We start from the raw sequence: 22110 nt of genomic DNA on the forward strand, positions 1-22110 counted from the left end.
GTGGAGTTAAAATATTTTTTGATTAACCAATAAGAATGATGTGTTGCTTATTATCGTAAACTATATGGCATTCAAGTTAATTGGTATATATTTTTTACTTCATGAAACTGAGCAAAACATTCACCCCTTCCTGTAACACACATATATTTATACATATATATTACACTCACTTCAGTCTTAATATAAACTTCAATGATCTCTTGGTATGGTGGTTAAACACGTCTACACAAACAAAACAACGCGAATTTGATTCGAAGCACACAGGCTAGGTTTAGTTCAGAAGATGAACGAGCTTAGAGGAGTTTTCCTTTTCCACTATGTGTCCTACTTGCTAAGTAACAAAATGGCTTTGTACTATCCAAAAGATCGAAAATAATGTAACTCCGCCAGTCATCTGGTTTGTAGTTTTAAGAAATTCACGCTTTCACATTAGAGGGTTAATTACTCATTTTGTCTATTAGCAGAGTGTAGTCTCAACCTTCTCGTTCATGCGCACGGAAACAGCTGAAAGCCACTAACACCAGACATTAAGATTCAACGTGCCTTGAACCTTAGGTGTACTTTTGCGTATTGTATAAGATTTGAAAGAGAAATATGTTAAAATATAAATGAGACTTATCTTCGAGCACAGGAAACGTAGTTCGATATTTTAAACGTGTCATTTAGTGTGAAGTATGTTGTACACACGCAATATAAATAAGAACGAATCAGGTAAAATCATCTGAAGATATAAAGTTTACAGTTAGTTTTGGAATATGGATGGTGATGTAAAGCTATTTTGATTTGCTTGGCTACCATTTTACTGTTTATATGGGTGATTTATATGTTGAAAAATATATACATTTTGTAAAACTTAGCTCAATGATATAGGGTTTGGTGCCACTACAGGTTAGTTTGCACATTAAGTTAGTAACGTAATGATGAGCCTGGGTTTGTTGATTACTTCTCGACACGAGAAAATCTAGTCACTACAGTAAGTAAATCTAGACTGAAGGCAGTAACTGTTAATTGTAATACATTTAGATTAGATAAAATTAATTTACTTTTACCATTTTTTGTCTACATATGCTCCTTCCAAACAAAACTCTTTTGATATATGATTTAGCATATATTTTGTGAGATATAAAGGCCAATAACAGAAAGAAGAGAATGTCTATGTTCCAAACTTCTAAAGCACTTTTGTTTTAATACGAAGTTTGAAGTACATTTGCATGTACACATTGAATTATATAACTGAATGCAATATGTATACATGAATTAAATTTTTATTTATTCATAAATGTTTTTGTAACTAGTAGAAGTTATATCTGTTAGTATATATATTAGCTTAATATTACATTTGTAAAGAAACATATACAATTATTTTTTTAAAGGAAGAAATTTAACGTTAGCTTAATATTAACGTAAAGGCATTCACCTACGTTTTAAGTTCTATATGGTATTTGTTCATTATAGTGGTTCTTCAGGTAAAACATATTTTTGCATTTATTCATCACTTGTATTCAAACTAGTTGTATTGAATTCCAGCATTGTTCAAGTATATCTAAACATGCTCTATGTATATTTAACAGTGGTGAATAAAACGCATGGAAATTCAGGTTCCCACCTCCTTATAAGTTCTTACACGAAATGCTGTTTGTGTTTCAATAAGTCTGTTTTTAAGAACATCTGTTTCCTTTAAGTTGTTAAGACTCACAATTTTTATTCATAAGCCCATCACTACTTACATAATCAGTACAATGTTGTTATTGCTATAAAGTGTACCAAGTTTGTTTGTTTTTAAGTGTTAGGCCTAAAATTGTGAAAATTGGCTGAGAAGAATAGAAAGCGAAAATTATAGGTACTTTGGTATAATATTTTTGATATTATAGCAACACAATATTTGAGAATTTATAAAGAGACATAACATGTAATGTTATACGTGAGACAAAATATATATATATAAAGGTTAAACAATTAGCCAAAAGGAAAATGCTACGTCTATGGCTCCATAAAGGGACATACGAAACTAAAACAAAGATAATAACAAAAATTGAAGAAACAGTTTTAGTTGATCTTAAAATGTGAAAGAACTTTAACTTAAAGAACGTTTGCACGTTTTAAGAATCACTAATACAATGGAACGTACACAACGTTATTTTAAAATTCGTATAATGTTTAAGAATGACTTTTCTATACACACAAAACTTAACTTATACTTGGCAGGAGTAAACGTTCCTAACATGAAGTGGAAGACGATGTAAAGGAAATACATATTTACATAATATTTCAGTGTTAACAATACTAGATAAATAACTATTTTTACTATTTCCTCTTCCTTTATTTCTTTAATCGATGTGGCCCAGTGCCCATTTAAAGAGTCCAATCACACAGAAAGCCATTGTTACTGCATACTGTGACCTCACTGTTATGTCTGAGTATCAAATAGCATAGATACCCGTTTTATTCTCCAATTGCTTGAGGTATGTGACAGCTGAATAGACATGTAGTGGAAGCATCTTGTATACACGTGGATTGTGTCTCTTTTTTCAGATGATGAAAAACCTAATTAATTGTGTTGGTTTCTGTTTCATGAGCCGCGTGGACAACCTTTGTGATTGATTTTTATATTTGTAGATTTTTACATGTTACAAGAACAAATACTGTGCTTATCGTGGCTGGAGATGTAACTTGTTACAGGTCTATTTCCAGATCGTCTCGATGGTCCCAGCCGATTAATATTTCTTTGTTTTTTAATGTTATTAAGTACTAGGGGTGTCTCCTATCTATATACATTGATATATTGATATGGGTGTATGAATCTTTTACGGCAAAGACGGCTGTTAGAGACTTTTTTTTTTCAAAAGTGGTTAGTTTTCGGTGACATTTTATTACTGACACAGTACCAAAGAATGTTGAGACGAAACGTATTTTGATCCATGCCGTTGCACTACAATTTTATACTGGTTATATTTTTCGCATATTCAAAATATCTTAATTAAAACGTATTCAACTCTCTGACGTGTATGTATTTCAGGTACAGTGTAATCCATTTTATTTCTCTATGAAAAGAAAGAAAAATTTAACTGGTAAAATATTTTGGAATAAAATATTAAAGTTTACCACTGTAATAACAATGGAATATAAGATAAATATTTAAATTTCTGGCAAACAAACAGGCATATTTAAATATTATTACAATTGTCAATAAGTAAATGAGCATTTAACATATAAGTTGTTTGTTTCTAATTAAGCACAAAGCTGCACAATGGGTTATCTGTGCTCTGCCCACCACGAAAACTAGTTTCTATTATTGTACTTTTTTTTATTATTGTAATTGTACCATTAGAGGACTTAACCTGTAGAATTTTCATTATAATGGTTTTTAACATGCTATGAGCTAGTAGTTATTTATTTTGAAAAGTTACAAGCAAAACATAAATTTCCCTTTCTTGTACAATAATTTTTGCTTCTGCATACTTTTTCTACAAATGCATGTTAAAAAGTTTGTTTGATTTGAATTTCTTGCAAAGCTATACAAGGGCTATTTGTTACTAATTTAGCAGTGTAAAACTAGAGGGAAGATTATAACCATCTCTTAGACAATTCTTTTAATAAAGAATAGTGGGATTGACTGTCATGTTATAATAACCTTTACAACAAATAATATAGGACGCATAGATTCTATTACAAATTATTGTGTGAACCATGCTCGCTCTTTAAGCCGTTTTAATACAAGTTAAGATACAAAAAACATAAGTAAGTTTTATATTTTATCATGTTCATTTGTAGTCGTTGTTGTTAGATGAAAACGTTTTTTTTAATTTTCTGTTAATGTATTTGGTGGCTTTGGTATTTTTACAATGAAGGGTTGATATATATTAGGAATTACTCGGTCATGACGGGTGAAAACAGTACCTACATTGGTTCTCTCATGTTGTAGTTTATAAAGACTCTCAAGTTTTTCCGTATTCTTTTGTGTGTTTTTCGTTTTTATCCATTTTTCCAGTGCAAGTATAATACGTTAGTAAACAATATTAGAAACAACACAGCCATTTTATGATTGTAATTACGTTTTTGTAAGAGAGTTGGTTTTGCTGCACTAAAGGATAGTGTACTGAAAATTTTAAAGTTGACTTCTGAGAATTTATCTAGTCATCCTGTAACTTTAATACACAGTTCAAGTTTCTTGATTATGGGTTTTGGAGATAACTTAGTTAGTTACGTGTGGGATACAGCAGATGGCTCAAGGAACTTTTAGACCTTTGTCATGGGGAATGTTTGTTTAGTGAGAAGAAATATCCATAGTACAGAGAATCGTGTTTGATGGAAGTTTTTCCTTTGCTGTGTATGTCAGATATTCTGTTTAGAAAATGTATTGTCTTTAATGTACGATGTCAAACGCGAGGGGATATTTTTCATGTGGTGATTAACAAAAGAAGATAAGTTTTCAGTAGGTTTACCGGAATTTGACCAGTATTGTTGGGGTAGTGTATGTTTAGTAACATGTAAAAGCAATCTGGAACTGGGTGTTTAGGTAAAAGTAATTGTAACGTTTCACGACAGCTGTGTTGACTTTTTTTTTTGTAAATTAGTAAGGATATCTTCGATAATCTTAACATATTGCAGTTTGGGGTTCAAGTCTTCCTTTGTTTCAGTGATTTATGTCATTAAGATGTCGGTAAGTTTGTTGATGTCATTCTAGATAAATCCGACATTATCAACGAAGCTGACCGAAATATTTCCAGAAGCAAAACCCTTGAACATGTTTGGATACTCTCTTGGCATCAAATTGACAAGTGTAGAGATAAATTATACATCTAACAGAAACAGGGTAAATAGAAAAAGCTTATTGGATACCACTATTGAAAACTGTAACGCCAAGTGACATCAATCTCGATTCTGGGATTGTTGACCTTCGTAAATATCTGAAAAACGGTTCAAAACTAGAAATGTAATTAAATTTACTTTATATTATTAATATTATTCTTTTCCCCTCCGTGGACTCAACAGATCAGATAACCTGATGTGGCTTTGCTATGAAAAAATACACACACACATTAATATCATTCTTGCTGAAGTTTCTCTACATTGGTATAATTTCCTATGTATTGAACCATATTATTATTATTTAACATAACGTTTTTCCTTTATTTTATTTGTTATATTATTTTTATATAAATTAGTTAACATTTCTTATAACTATTATCTCTTTAAATCTTTTATGTACTTTAACACCTCTTTGGTACAAACTAAGCCTGACATAATCGACTCCAGGCTGTGATGGGGTAGTTACCAAGGTCAACTTATTTTAATACGGTCTAGCATCACGGATTACGATACTGCTTAACAAAATGGATTTATCCCAGATAACTATTTGCTGGCTATCTAACTTTCTGGACAATAGGACGTGTAAAATAGATGTGAATGGGGTCTTCTCGGAGTCCTACAAGGAGAGGTAGGTATCCCTATCTTATTTATCATGTATGTGAGTAATATGTCGGACCCACATTTAGGTTTTGCATCACAATTTGCTGACGATGTAGCGGTATGGAAAAGTGCCCCCACTCCTTCAATAGCAGCAACAAACCTCCAACTAGTCCTGAATAATATAGAAGAATACTGCCAGAAATATAGAATAAAAATAAACATACTGAAAAATCAAGTAATACTATTCACCAGAATAAACAAACTAAAAATAGAACGAACGAATTTGAACGGATCACTTTTACAGACTGCTACCGTGACTAAATTTTTAGGATTAACTTACGATACCAAATTAACGTGGATACAGCATACTAACAATATCCTGACTAGACAAACTATGCAAAAAGCCTATTGGGTAAAAATCAAGGCACATCTCCCGATAATACAATAAAAATCTACAAAACATACATTAGACCCATTATAGAACACACATGTTTAGCCTGGTTAAACATAAGACAAAAACAACTACAAAAAGTACAAAATTCAATCATAACCTCAGCTTATAAAGTACCCCGCTGTACTTCATCCACATTTATGTAAAAATATGCAAACATAGATACAATGTCTGCAAGACTCTTGCGTAATGCACTAAATTATTATAATAAAAATTGGCACAAAATGATTTATTATGTGATATCGACAGACAATACGTACATGATGAACATAGTACTAAACACCTCTCTCCTATAAATATGTATTTAAGAAATATAAATCAAGCTGGCCACCATGCACTAGACGTTTAGAATTAGTATAGTATACATATTTTATAAATATTTCTATATATAATAGATATATGAAAAATAAGAAATGTGTTTGTGTTTTTGTGTTTTTCTTATAGCAAAGCCACATCGGGCTATTTGCTCAGCCCACCGAGGGGAATCGAACCCCTGATTTTAGCGTTGTAAATCCGGAGACATACTGCTGTACTAGCGGGGGGCCAAACAATGGGCTATCTGTGCTCTGCCCACCACAGGTATTGAAACCCGATTTTTAGTGTGTAAGTCCGCAGACATGCCACTGTACTACAGGGGGGCTAAAATAAAAAATAAAATATTTTTAAAAATAATTCTAGACAATATATTTATATTGCTCTGAAAATGGCCTAGGTATTGTGGGTTACTCTGACCGCCAAGCACTACAACTACAACGCATTAGTAACTGAAAATGAAAGTTTGGGATGGAGGAAGAGGTCTTTTGCACCTGACCTTCCTGGGTATCAAAATTTCTAACATACTCAAATACCCATGAAGAAGAAGCGACACCAGTGCCTATATATATTTTAACACACTCATTAAATGTACGTCATTATTCTCCTAATGAAGAATAGAGAACACTCGATTTTTGGATGTAGTTTGAAAACAGTATACATTTTGTAAATGATCTTGTGTGCTAACTTTTTAACTAGAACTAATTTTTGGATCATAATAGCACCAATATGAAAAGCGGAAGTGGGATTAAGAAAAAGTATCTTTTGATAATTAAAATCTTGCCATGTTGTTTAAATGGAAAACTGTTAGTAAGTAGCGATAGTCACTGGTGGAACCTAGGAAATGGACAAGGAGAGAAGAGTCGTAATTATTTTTAACTACATAGAGATTGTTTCGTAGGATGTGATAAATCATGTGTGTTTTACATCTCAGAGATCTTGTTTCGAAGGTCATGAAAGAAACTGAATTGTTTAACTCTAATGAAATTTTTGGGTGGGACACCAAAAAACACCGAACATGTTTTGAACACAGATTGTTACGTTGATCATCACAGAAACTGAACATGTTTTGTGCACAGATTTTTGTTTTGAACATATACTGAACGTGTTGGACATCATACAAACCGAACGTCTTTTGAACACAGATTGTTGCATAGGATATTACAGGCAGTGACAATGTGTTTTACATTCAGTGAAATCATTTTTTAAGATATAACAAAAGCTGAATAAGTTTTTAACTTCAATATAACTCATAATTTACATTTCAATGGAAAAACCATCGTAGGGTATGACAGTAATCAAAAGATTGAACTTCAGTGTTTTTTTCTTTTCAGAGGATATGACATTAAATGAATATTTATAACTTTAAATGGATATCATGGGCTATGACTGAACATATGTATGACATATTTGTTACAACAGGAGCATACTACATGGGAATTAGTGTCAAATTCGTTTATCTGAACTCTAGTTCTGAGACTACAATAACGAAACTGTTCTTTATTGTATAACAATAAAACCACCAGATAATTGTAGTCTCATGGGACGAAGCTGTGGATTCTTCATTCGATTATTTATCCACTTTACATAAAGGCAGTCAATCAAGCTGGCTTTGTTATTGGAAATCTCGAACAACTCCTTTAGGCCAGGAGTTTGATATTAATCACTGACTTCATAATCCTTGCGAGCACAGATAACATATGTATTACAGAAGCTGTTGGAAGAGTCTAAGTATTACATAAAACCGCTTTCTTTATCCTGCACTTTATTCTCTTATTTAACGTTCCGTAAGTCTAAGCTTGAATTGAACCGTTTTAAAGGTTTTCATGTATAGCAAGAGAGACAAAGTTTATAAATATTACATAAAATCCTCTTTCTTGATCCTGCATGAACAATGAAAGTGTGTTATTGACCGCTTTAGTTTTTTCAGGTGATTGCTGTTTCATTGTTTTATTTCATCGAATGGTAATAAAATAATTTATGTTGTAAACGCATAAATATTTAATTTTAAATGAATAAAAGGATAGATAACAAATATTTTGATTTTTTTACCCCTTGCGACCTTAATTCCAGTTAGTTTTGAGTAGGCCCTTATTATTGTAAGCTAAGAATTTGTACACCCGGAAGTTTGGTCCAGTTGGCATCCGTTATAGAACAAGTGACCCTCGGAATGCATGTCGAGCACCCCTAACCATGAGGGTGCCCGCTTGCAAATACTTTACGAATATTATTGAATTACGTTGATTGCAAGAGGTTAGTGTCTCTTGAAACTTAATCAATAATTAATTCCTAAAACATTTTAAATAGTTAAAATTTTAACAGAAACTATTTTATACCTTTGTTTGCCAGTTTTGTTTTACGGTAGCATTAGGGCAGACACCCTGCTGCGTCCTAACAAGAAAACAGTTGATTTTTATAACTAAGTATTGCATTGTCTTTAGCTACTTTAGTCAGTGAGAAAGTGCAATTGATGCAATTTTAAAACTACTATGCTATTTGCCTTAGCTCTATCACTAAAATTTTGAGAATGTATCACAACTTTAAGTTTATTTTATAAAGGTCCTTTTACAGAAAAATAGATTAGCTCTGCTTTTACTCATTCATGCTGAGTCTGAGGTTACTGAATAGTTCCTTTTCTTAAGGTTCATTAATTAACTGAGGGTTGAAGAATTAGAACATTTAATATCGTTCCCTTTAACTCGACATCTGATATTTCTATTAGATGGTAAATTAGTTTTATTTAAATGCTAAACATAGAGGGAAGAATAACAAAAAATAACATTGTTGCTAACTTAACTTAAATATTCAAATACTGAAAAAATCATGAAATGAATAAAACTAAATATTAATTATAAAAAAATCATGGATACAATATTAATTTATATCGATACCTGGTCCTCGTAAACGTAAAAAAAATTCGTGGACCAATTACACTGTTAAACTCCTGATATTTGAAAATGTATGATAAATGGTTTTGAAATAGCAAAAATGGAAATCAAGTGACAATCACAGTCAAAATAAGGACTCTGTGGAACAGAATGTAACAGAACTACATTTTCACATTGTTTGGAATTAAATAAGTAACGTATATCATTCCACTAGATATTTAATTTTTGGAAACGGTCTGTAATATCACTTTTTGAGAGAAAAAATATTCATGCACTAAGATCATAAAGATGAGTTAAGCTCAAAGATTTAGAATTGTCAAGACACAAGTATTTCTTGTACTTAAAACAAAGGAATAAGAATCAACTTGAAGCACCAAGACCATAAAAAAAAAGACTTACAATAAGTCGTATCTTAGGCATGGTTAGCGAAATGTGGTATTTTGTAACAGGTGAGAGTCAACGAACACAAAGGTTAGTACAAAGACCATCCATGTGTTTCAGACAACAGTACACAACATAACCAAGAAGGATATTTATCTAGAAATGCGACATATGTCACATGTACGTACACAAGCTGTTTTCACGAAATATTTATTCAACTATTGTATATTTCAAGTAGATGGAGAATAAAACATGTATTTATACTAACATTGGTAGACATAGTTCTATAGGTTTTTGTATACTTGTACTGTTGAAACGGGCGCTTGAAAATTGACATCCTCATACATTAGATATTTTATGGAAAACGCGGGCAGGAGGATTAAGCTTTGCAAAATTCTATGTTGAAAACTTGCAGAGTTATTGACATGATAGACAATAGTTAAGTATAGCGTGATAACTGAATGTGGTGACATGGACGGTAACGAGTGGTGAGATTCCAGAATCGTCTCGCGATAACTTACTCAACCATTTCACACAGTTTGTCTTGAAGATAGTTAATTTTCTTTATTCAAACAACTCTTAGTGGGGTATATTTTATTGTTCCCTTCCCATTTCTTGCACCTTGATTTCATTTCTCTATCTTATGTGTGACAATTGTTTCTTTTACAGAGGGTTATATGGTAGATTTAAATGAAATATACCATCAACAGTTTGAATATCCTCGAGTACTCTTACATTTTAATTCAGTTACAAACTGGTTTTCAATGATACTTGTTGAAAACGGACCTTAGTACTGCAGTAGACATGAATTGAAATCATAAGATATAAAATATTTATTTCTCATAACATAACTACGAATTAAAGTTTCAAAATGATAACCGAAAATAACTGTGATAAAAAAATCTCACTAATTTTCCAAAAGAGACTCAAATGATGACCGTTTTATGATAGAAATATTTTTTTAATTGCGCGCTATGCTTCTCTAAATTAACAGTGTAAGACTAGAGGGAAGGCAGCTAGTCATCAACACCCACCGCCAGCTCTTGGCCTACTCTTTTACCAACGAATAGTGGGATTGACCGTCACATTATAACACCGTCACGGCTGAAAGGACGAGCATGTTTGGTGCGACGGGGATTTAAACCCGCGACCGTCAGATTAAGAGTTGAACACCTTTACCAACCTGGCCATGCCGGGCCTTGAAAAAAAGACCCACGCTGTATTTTCCCTTAGATACAATTATCAGCTACAAACACAAAAGACGTTTTTCGTACCTCGTGTTCAAAAAAAGTAGGATTGGTAGATTCAGTGTTATTGTGTTATATGTGTTAGTTTTTTTTACTTTATAAATATTTTACTCATAAGTCTTATAAGTCACGCAATTCTCTTATTAATTAAGAGTCCACCTAAAAACCCAAAGTAATTACGTTACTACCTAGCAATCAATGTCGGTGTTTTAAGAGAGAAACCGTGAAAATTATTTATTTTGAACACATAAAGTGCGAAGTTTAGACTGTTATTAACAAATAATTTGTTAATTCAGATTACAAAAGTTTATATACATCTTCATTGTACGAGTGGGTTGAGATACGAGTACCAGTTTTTTTGTTTTCTTTAAAACTATGAAACTGCAGGTTGCTTTGTTCAGATAATTGCTATGTAACTTCATTCTCCGTAAACACCCAAATAGTTTTCAGGCTTAATTTCACAAACAACTTCACAATTATAATTGCTATGTTTTATTTTAATTAGGAGAGTAGGTAATTACATACTACTAAAAAATTATTTTTTTTGTTGAAATAATGTCATTATTTTTTTTAAACCGAACCAAAAATATTCTTAGCCATACACAGGACAAAGAAAATAAAGTGTCAAATCACTTTTACTTATTTTAAATGTTTTTGCTGAATTTGTTTTTGTTTGTTTGCAGTTAAGCACATAGCTACACAATACTTTATGTGTGCTGTGTCCCTCCACAGGAATAGAAACCCGATTTTAAATGCATTTGTTTTGTTATTAAAGATTACACTACGTAATATAAATTTTGTTCCTGAATAGTATGATTTAATAATTGTTTATGTTGTAAAAGTACAGAAAATGGCCATTATTCCCGTCAAACTTTGCTTTTGTGACCTGAATAATAAAATTTAGAAATTAACCTATTTTCTAGGTAAAAACGGGCACATTTTCATTTACATAAGGATTGAATAAAACAATATATGAATCAGGATTTACATGTATTTATACTAAAGTTATACAAAAATGTTTAGAAGTGAGTAGTTTTTCGAGATTTGCGATTGTAATGTAAGTCACTTTTACGAGGTCTGTTCAAAAAATACGCGGACTGTTTGAATTGCGCGGCTCCAGTTAGTTCCAGGGAAATCCGCTTGGTGTCGCTAGGTTTGCACAGATCAGCAGATTACGACGCCATTTCCCGATTGCAGATATCTTCATTTGTGTATTAGCTACGCGGTTTTAAGTGAAGTGCGATTTTTTCGTTTGGCGGATTTCAGAATGAATGACCTGAAGGAGCAACGACTTGCTGTAAAATTTTGTGTTAAACTTGGAAACTCTGCGACTGAAACTTTTGCTATGCTTAACACGGCTTACGGTGATGTTGCTATGAAGCGTACGGCATGTTTCAAGTAGCATGAACGTTTTAAGGATGGTCGACAGTCCATTGAAGATGATGAGCGTCCTGGACGTCCTTCCACGTCAACTGACGACCCACACGTCGACAAAATCAACACCCTGGTGCAAGCAAATCGACGTCTGACTGTCAGGGAGCTTGCTGAAGAGTGTGAGATATCAGTTGGATCTTGTTACGAGATTTTGACCGAAAAATTGAAGATTCACCGCGTTGCTGCGAAATTCAGCCCTCAGAACTCGTGAGTTTTTGGCCAAACACTCGATCACTGTTCTTCCCCACCCCCTCTACTCTCCTGACCTTGCTCCTTGCGATTTTTTCTTGTTCTCCAAACTCAAAAGACTCTTGAAAGGAAGAAGATTTGAGACGATTCCCGAGATTAAGGCAAATGCGACGAAGAAGATGGAGGACATTACAAAAGAAGCGTACCAGGACTGTTTCAACAAGTGGAAACACCGTTGGGATAAGTGTGTGCTTTGGGGAGAAGAGTACTTTGAAGGGGTTCCAGACCTGTAACTTCTAAATAAAGTACATTTTGTTTTATGACGTCAGTCCGCGTATTTTTTTAACAGAACCTCGTATGTATTAGCCCCCCAATATAGTCTCCCATCATGTTTTCGTTATACGCTCTTTGGTAGCAGCGTTCAAAATCTAGTATATCTTGGTGGAAGCGCTCGCCTTGCTCCTCTGAATATGTTCCCATGTTCTCCTTGAATGTATCAAGATGAACGTCAAGGATATGGACTTTCAGGGACATCCTGCAGCCCATTTTGCCGTAGTTCTTCACCAGAGCCTCAACCAGTTCCACATGATTTTCGGCCATGTGATTGACCAACAAGCCTCGAACCATTGTGACAAAGCAGCTCTTCCTACTGAGCTTCTTAGGGAATTCTGTGCACTCAGAAACTTGGTAAAACCTCCTAGCAGACACATCAGGAATGCCACCATTTTGAAGTCTCCGATAACCTCCCAGCCATACTCATCATACTTCAAGGCTTCCAGCAAGGTCTTGATGCTGTTGTATTCTTCTTTGAGGTGCACCGAATGAGCCAGGGTAAAAGTTCTCGAACATTTTAGAAAATTCATGTAAATTCTACAACATTCTAGAAAGTTCTTAAAAATTCTTCATCAGCTACTCATCACTGAATCTACCTGGAATGTTCTGAAAAGTGGGTAAATCTGAAATTTTCATTACTTAGGTCACAAAAGCAAAGTTTGAAGAGAAAAATACGTCTTTTTCATTTATTTTAGTCGTAAGCAATTAAGAAATAACACTTTCTGCCCAGGAACAAGAAAAATTAAAAGTTTTGTTACATTGTGTTATTGAATTTTGGGTCGTATTTCTTGTTATTTTTAGTGTACTATTGTGGCAAAGAAGAGGCAATAACGCAGATAAAATAACATACACTGATAGACAAGACTATGATTTTATTTTCTGATCTCTACATTTCTTTTAACAATTACACAGAGTAGCTTAAATAGTAAATTAATGTTGGTGTGACGGTTTACGATTTTCATAATGATAATCATAAGGTATAAATACGATAATATTTGCCAAGTTTTCAAAACTGATAATTCTTACCGAATCACAGACAAAAATCAAAGTGGAAGATTTCTTTAAAAACTTCGTAACAGTTTCCAGTTTTAGAAATTAAATGAAACAGTATTTTTTATTTTATTTTCATAATACAACAAATCTTATGTATACCTATGTGGGCTTGACTATGTGACCTTATGCTGGGATATAACATGCCATTTCAGACAACTTCCAGCTTAAGTTGACGCGTTTTGTGACAAGTTTTAAACATATTCAAACCACCTATTTCTGTGAAAAGAGTTTCTAGTGTTATAGATAATTCTTTATTCTAGGCTACGTTGACTATTTGGTTTTGTTAATTTATGAATACCTATTTGCACATGTAACAATTTAGCATGATTTTTTTTATTTTGCAAAGAGGATCTTTAGGCTAAAGAAAGAGACTATAAATATGATTATTAAATGATTATTGTTTTAGATTTTTGGAAAACTAAGTTATATTGTAATTCTGGAAAAATGTGTGCAAAAACTATTACCTTTATATCAACAATAAACAAACTGTACCGTTACAATTTTGTTAACATTTTGAGCTATAATCTACATTAAATAATTAGAATAATGTCTGTTGTAAACTTGTAATTGTTTTTCTATAGATTAGCAATAAGCCTATTCATTTCTATAAGAATCAGGTCGTTTGTAACAAAACAGATAGCAGGACTACATTAAAACAAATTTATTTTGCGCAAGTTTTAAGTTTCTTAAATGTACTCCATCAGATGTTTCTTCAAATTAAAAACTTGCTCTAATGGTAACACAAAATTACATAATGCATTGTGTCCACTGCAAGACTAATGGTAACAAGCTACCATGTTTTAGATAATAGAATTAAATGGTAACTTATTTAATATGAGCTACAAAAAACATTCTATTATTGATTATTTTCGTTGTTATTCTGTTTTAGTAATTTTGCTTATTTTAAACTACCTTCACAGTAATATTACATGTGTAACTTTCTGAACTGGAACATTATTTTGTACGTTGTACATAAACATTTAACACTGTTTACTACTAACATAATTCCTATAATGATAATTTGGAAAGACTTATGAGGTATAACAAATGTATTAATATGCAATGTGACATAGCATGCAGTAAACAAGAAGAGCAGTAAATATATTTAAAGACATATAATATTTTCAGGAAACAGTACCTCATGAATATCCTAATTCTTTATAATGAGTTTTGAAAGCTCCTAAGTCCTTACTGTATCAATGATAAAAAGAAGGGGTTAAGGGAAATAAATCGCGACACAGGCTTATAACTCATCAATCATTCTTGAATGCGGTATTAACATAGTTTACCTCTAAAGTGAAACATTCTACACACTTTCTGCTTCTTTTGATAGCATAGTTTAAAGTTCATGACAGTTTCTGAGCACGTCTGTTTCTAATTATGTAACCCCAAAGTCATAATTCAAATGCATTTAGGCCATATAGTACGATTCAAAAGACACTTTTCCAATACATTGTCAGAAAGTGAACAATACAAATAACTTATTTAAAACATGTGTCTAGATATCATAGCTCAATAGACTTAAGTGGTTTAGAGTGTACGGGAAATTCAAATGACTTACTTAAACCATTTTTCTTCGGTGTTACTTAAATAAAACATTTTAAACAAATATTTTTCTGGAAGTACAACTTAAGTGATTTATTTAGAGTACTTCTTCTCAAGATATTACAATTTAAACGACACATTTTAAGCAGACATTAATGTGTCTTCTAAATAAATGAACTCTGGTAGCAAACTCTCAACACATGATTAATGAAAGAAGTGATTAAACAACTGAGAAACTAAAACTGAAATATAAAAATAAATTAAATTACATATAACGTATAGACTGTTAACACAAAATACTAGGAGCAACAAAAATTAAATCATGTTTAAATTTTCCTTAACGAACAAGTTTTCATTTTTTGTTATTCAATTCTCAAAATGGTTGTTACTTCTAACATCGATTGAACATTTTTTTTTAGCATTAACATTCATAATGTAAACTCTTTGAGATAATATTTGTCAAAACGTATTCCGACAAATACTTTTAGGGAACAAGGGCTCAATAATTATGGGTGCTGAGAGTGCAGGAGTACTCCCTGGGTTGATGTACATGAGTGTTGTATATTAGTGGTTTCCATCATATGCAGGGGATTTCGATTTTGTTCATTTTTTTTTCATCATTCCAATTGTAAATTTTTCCAGTATCCATGTTAGGCAACAGTTATTTTCTTTCAGCAAATCATATTTATTAACATGACTCAATAAAGTTTCTTCCTTAAATTTTTGGTTTATTATATGATGCAGTTTCAAGAAATAAACATCAAAAAAATTAAAAATAAATGTCTAACAGTCAAATCAAGGTATATATCACTTCTCACAAATGATAACTTTAGAATACTTTCCAGGTCATTCTTTAACTTACTAGTTCAGTACGAATCTGTAAACTAAACATGAGCGGAACTTTGCAGCACAGCACATGTTTGATTTAAGAAATTAATATAAAATACAAGATTTTGGAAGACACTAAAAATACAAATACCTTTTTTCTCTGTTCTTATTTGTGGACAGAATTTAAATAATACTAGGCATATAATATTTAATTTAGGAAAGGATGTTACTTTGTTATAATCCGACTATTTCGTAAATTTTTATTCTTATAATAACAATTAAGTCGTGTTTTTTAAGAACTAACACTTCTTATTAATTCATAACTTACAAAACGGTCTTACCTTTCTGTCACCAACTATATTTTGATGGAAAAATATGTACTTTCTTTTAGTTTCATTTTCCGGCGTTAATACTCAAATGTTAAACAATGCATTACAACAAATACGAAGGTAATTAACAATGATTCAGGAAACCGATTTGTTCGTAAACAGTACAGCAAATTTGCATCATATTTGCATGTTTTAAAGTTATAAAACTACATACTTATTTCAATTCAGTAAATTTTAAAGATAAAAATAAGATCAAAGTTTAAAATGTCCAATAAGACTTCATTTGGTCGATGGACAAAAATTAAAAAAGACTACACGCTTCGGTAACTTTATGCTACCATTATCAGATGTAAAAACTAACATAACAAGCGATAGTTTTGTATAAAAAAGTTTAGGTTGTTGTAATTCATGAGGTTGGTATAAATATTGCATATATGAAGTCAATATTTCCTCCCAAAATCGTGAATTATCACCAGCTAACGTTTAATCTTTTTTTTTAACCAAATAAACTTTTATTATGCATTTTAAACGTTGCTTTTGTTTTGTTTAAAATAATTTATTGCACAAGTTGTCATAATTGAATTTTTATAAAGCGTAATAGTTCGGTGAAACAATTTGTACGACAAGTTTATCAAACTACTTTAAAAAAAAACTAATAACATATCTTCTAGAAAAAAACTAATTTAAAATTATTAAAGATAAAGATACATGAGAAAAGAAGTAAAGTTTTCAAACTAGAAAGCACCGTCTATAGAAGTCATCTTTATTATGTTAGAGAAGGTTCAATTTGTAAGATTTCAACAGTGTTTGGTACGAGAATCACTGTCATAGAAGAATGTAAAAGAAAATGAACAATACAGTTAGCAAATTGTTATGTATTCTTAAGGAAATGGAAAATTCTGAAGTATTACTAGTATGTAATCTAACATTTATTAATAATTAATACAAACATGCAAATTAATGTACTGCTGCAGTAACTCCACAAATTCTACCCATTAAATATTTGGTAACTAGTATTGAATCTAACGTCGAACAAGTAAGAGATAATACAATTAAAATTATTATTAGATCTCGATGCCAAGATATAATGTCGAAACGAAATATTAAAGTGGATAGTAACTTGAATAAAGACGAAAAAATAGCTTTACAGTCCTTCAAAATAACAATAATATTGTCAATACGCAGGCTGACAGAAGAGAGTGTAAGTGGTATTGAACAAATGTGATTGCATTTCTAGTGTAGGTTAGTTGTTAAATGACAGTTCGCATGTTTCCCTTAGAAAAGATCCTGTAATAAAATTCCATAACTTTTTGTGCACTCCATTTTTACGCTTTACCTAAGATTCATAAATTAACTAAAAATTTTATATCCAGTGTAGCATGTTACAAAATACATTGTTCAATGGTTTCAGTATTTGAGTAGTAATAATAACTATCCCGTTAAACGTTCTGCTGAATTTGTTGAGAAAATTAAAAATGTTAAACTTAATTTTTCTGGTAAGTTGGTATCATGTGATGCAGTTTAGTTGTTTACTAAACTCCTAGTGGAATATGCTATTAATTGTTTTCATGAGAGATTAATTCAAGCTTTCATTTTAACAGTCGAAATTATTGACATTATTAATTTAACTAGAGTGTGAGTTGAAAATTCTTTTTCAAGGTTAACGAAAAGTATTATGAGGAAAATAATATTGGATTAGTTATGGAATCTCTTCTTTCTCCACTTTTATGTGACATACATATCCTATGGATAGTTTGGAACATTATGTTTTTGATAATGCCTTTTTTAAGCCTGATTGTTAAATTAAATTTGTCGATGACATGTTCTTTGTTCGTTGGCATGGAGATACCAACAAATTAAAAAAAAAAATTTGCTTATTATCTAAACAATGTTGATCCTTCTAAATCTATTCAGGTTACGTGCAATATTGAACAAGATAACTGTTTACCTTCTTTAGATGTACTTGTTAAAATCAAGAATAAAGAAAATAAAGAAACCATTTCTACAACTATTTAACGGAAACCATATTCATTCTCACAGATCGGACCCCCGCTAGTACAGCGGTATGTCTCCGGATTTATAACGCTAAAATCAGCTGTTCGATTCCTCTCGGTGGACTGAGCAGATAGCCCTTTGTGGCTTTGCTATATGAAAAACACCCACACTCAAAGATCGTGTATCCAGTTTTTTCTTTTTTTCAAAAAGTAACACCTCTTCGTAGTTATATAGAACGTTTAAAGTTGTTTTTTTCTGACTTTACTGACTTGAATGACAAATTGGATTATATTGCTAACGATAGAGGTTATAATGTTGACATTACTGAACGTCTAGTATAAAGCAAATAAGCCAGTTTTTTTTCCAAGCAATGTATTACATCAAACAGTGTTCACGATAATAAAGTTAATAATTCAGTAATCTTACCATATATACAAGACACAACTAACCAAATAATTAACGTATTCATAAAAGTCCCATTTTAAACTATCCAACAAAATCAAACTAATACTTCCTTGCACTAAATATGAAAACATATTTTAAAGAAAAGGTATATATATATATATCAAAGTAGGTGTGAATACAACAAAACCATATCGGTCAAACTAAATGCAATTTGAAATATCGTCTTAATGAACATAAAAATATGCTAATTTCTCCTCTTACTGAACAGAATGTTGAAACAGCTCATTCAATACAATGACATGAAATAATAATTTCAAATGAATTTAATTCCTAATTAACCTCACTTAATTGAATTAATAATTATATAATCAATAGAAATGTTAAATCTTTTCTTTATAACACTACTCGCCTGTCATGTAGATTTTTGCTCCTGATGATAGCAGCGTAAAGTTACTCAAACGTGCAGAGTGGTTTTTAATTTTGTCCGTCGGCAAAATAAACTTTTATTATGTACCTTAAACGTTGCTTTTATTCTGACTTTTAAAAATTATTGTATAAGTTGCCGTAATTAACCATTTCAGTAAATGCCAGTTTTGGTTTCAATAAATACATAAACGAAATATAGAGAAAATTCTCACCCTTCGAAGTCTGCTGAAAAATAGAAAATTTAAGTCACAGCATCTTAGGCTTAAATAATTACCAACCAAATAAAACTACAAATAGTTAAATCAACATACACTCAGAAAATATGTGGCCTAATTAGCTAATCACCTAAACGGCGTGCAGTGAAAGAGTGTTGAAATATTATAAAAAGTAAACGCTCGTTTTATTATTGTTTAATCACTAGAAGTTCAAAATCTAAAACGTAATTCACCACTTGACTAGCTTCACGCCTAAAATTTCAATTATAGTTTGCATTAAACTTTCTTTCACACAAAATAAAATTATATACAAAGTTATTTTTCTATTATAATTTTTACAAGTTTTTAAATGAAAAAACTGTTTAATGTTTCTTCAGTTTTTACTTTCTTTTTATCCACATTCTTCATTTTTAAATGTCGTTGTTCAGGGCAATGATTATTTTACCTTATCAAACTCAACTAAACGCTCTGTTCTTATAACTCACTAACTAAACGAGGTAATGTTAATTTCTTGTAAAGTACACAAAATATAAATAAATACAGATAAGAAAACACAAACAAACAAAAAACTTATTTTTGATAACAGCATAGGTTAAAATATGTATAACGGCACTTTTATATTTCACATCAACGATGTTTATATTATTCTAACATTATGCATTTCGGTAGTTGACAAATATTAAATTATTCTCAGTAATTCTTGGTTTATATCTCTAACACTAGATGGCGAGAGGTAAGTAGCATGCTTCTTGCTTCACTGTTGAGATTTGAACAGAACGTGATTTGCTGCAGACAGAGCACCTAAGTTACAAATTCAAAATAGTAAATAAAGTCAGTAGTCTGTATAAGAACAAGTGTAAAGTTTGTTTTTTATAACACACTAATTAGATATTAAAATATTAATTAATATCTGAAAAAATAGTATCTTAACTTTAAACATAATTGTCTTGTTTTAAAAAGACGTACAAAATTATTCCATAAATTGATGTATTACGTAAAGAAACACGACATACAAATCAGAAAAATATGGAATTTTTGGTCGAAATCTGTTTTCTTCAGTTACGACTGCTTAAATAATATTATATAATATAGCATAAAACAACAATAACGTTTAACAGTTTCAACAGAAAATATCGAATTCTTAATTAATTTCATGCAATTATTGATGTGTTAAAGTATTAAAAACAGAAAGGTTTAATATTTAAATATATTATCATATATTTTATTATTAAATATATTATTATTAAACAATAATATCATATCCGGAATATTTGTTTTAAAAAATTGCTACTTTACGTGACTAAATTATGTATTTCCAGACAGGAAACATCTAGCTCTTACTTTGTAACTTTCTGAAAGACAAGTGACTATACTTAAAGGTCAGATTAGGTTTGTTGATAGTTAAGCACAAAGCTACACAATGGTTTACCTAAATACTGATCACCACGACCAGGTTTCCTGCGTTGTAAATTCATAGACTTTTCGCTTTACTACTGTTTGTTTTGAATTTTACACAAAGCTACACGAGGGCAGTCTTCACTAAGTGTCCGTAATTTAGTAGTGTAAAACAAGATGGAAGGCAGATAATCATCAACACCCACTGGGTTACTCTTTATCAAGAACTAGTGGTATTGACCGTACATTATAAATGCCACCACGGCTGAAAGGGCGAGTGTGACTGGGAGTCGAATTCGCGACCCTCAGATTACGAGTAGCTTTAATATATTTTTCCGGTTGCAGTGTTTTGAGCAATGAATAAATCATTGTTGATGTTATAAATATATTTAAAATTCTATGCATATGCGCATTTTATAAAAGTTGGGCTGAAAATGTGTAGAGAAAGTGACATATTAAGCCTTTTCCAGATACAGAAGAGCTTCGGATATGTGCTTTAAGCGTAGAAATATTAGTGAAATTTCGACCTATGCATTTTAACTATAATTAATACATAATATTAAGATAAAATCCCTCTTATGCCGAGAAAGCATTTAGCAACTAGCACTGAGCTTCAACTTTCTTAGCATAAGCGGACAAGAATGATAGAACTTTCTCTCTGAACAGACATCGCAGGATAATCAATCAACCATGAACCGGTACCTATCACACGGCTGTGTGTATTGAAACAATTGGGGCAAAGGAACGCGCGGGCATGCCTCAAAGCTGCATACACCCGATGACAAGTCCAAAGCGCAAGGCCATTGAACCACGTTGTCTCCAACACATAACAATATAGTATATAGTGATGATAATGTTTGACAGTTCCAACAAAAAATATAAAAAAATTAAAACTAATTTCATGGAACGACTGATATTCTAATATGTATGTCTTATGCAACATTTACATCAACTAAAATTTGAACATTTGCACTGAATAAGGTTACACTGGTGTATTTAGGAATAAATTGGAAAATTATTAAATGTGTTCAGAGCTTCTCTTCAACCTGTAGTGACCACGAACTGACTACACAGTTTTCTTTATAAGCTTGACACGTGAAAGTAATTTAGTACGGCTTTCAATAGACTTTATATACACAGTAAGCAAAGTACGTTAATTTAAAATATATAACGTATTTACCATATTTATTAAGTGTAATACGAGCGTTCCAGTTATTATATTAGCTTATAATTTTCTATCAATACAACGTGTTTCTACTGTTAAAAATTCCTTCA

The 22110-nt window shown here is 31.5% G+C and overlaps 1 protein-coding gene across 2 annotated transcripts in view; it reads right to left on the reverse strand.

The window, feature by feature from the left end:
- Positions 1-13495: 13495 nt before the first annotated feature.
- The window catches only part of LOC143240932 (uncharacterized), a 109774-nt gene continuing 101159 nt past the window's right edge, over positions 13496-22110 (reverse strand). For both annotated transcript variants that reach the window (XM_076484199.1, XM_076484198.1), the window contains one exon: positions 13496-20241. The gene's annotated coding sequence lies outside the window, so the exon portion shown is untranslated. The remainder of the gene's footprint in view (positions 20242-22110) is intronic.

Source organism: Tachypleus tridentatus, chromosome 13 (assembly GCF_004210375.1).
Source record: "Tachypleus tridentatus isolate NWPU-2018 chromosome 13, ASM421037v1, whole genome shotgun sequence".
NCBI lineage: Eukaryota > Metazoa > Arthropoda > Merostomata > Xiphosura > Limulidae > Tachypleus > Tachypleus tridentatus.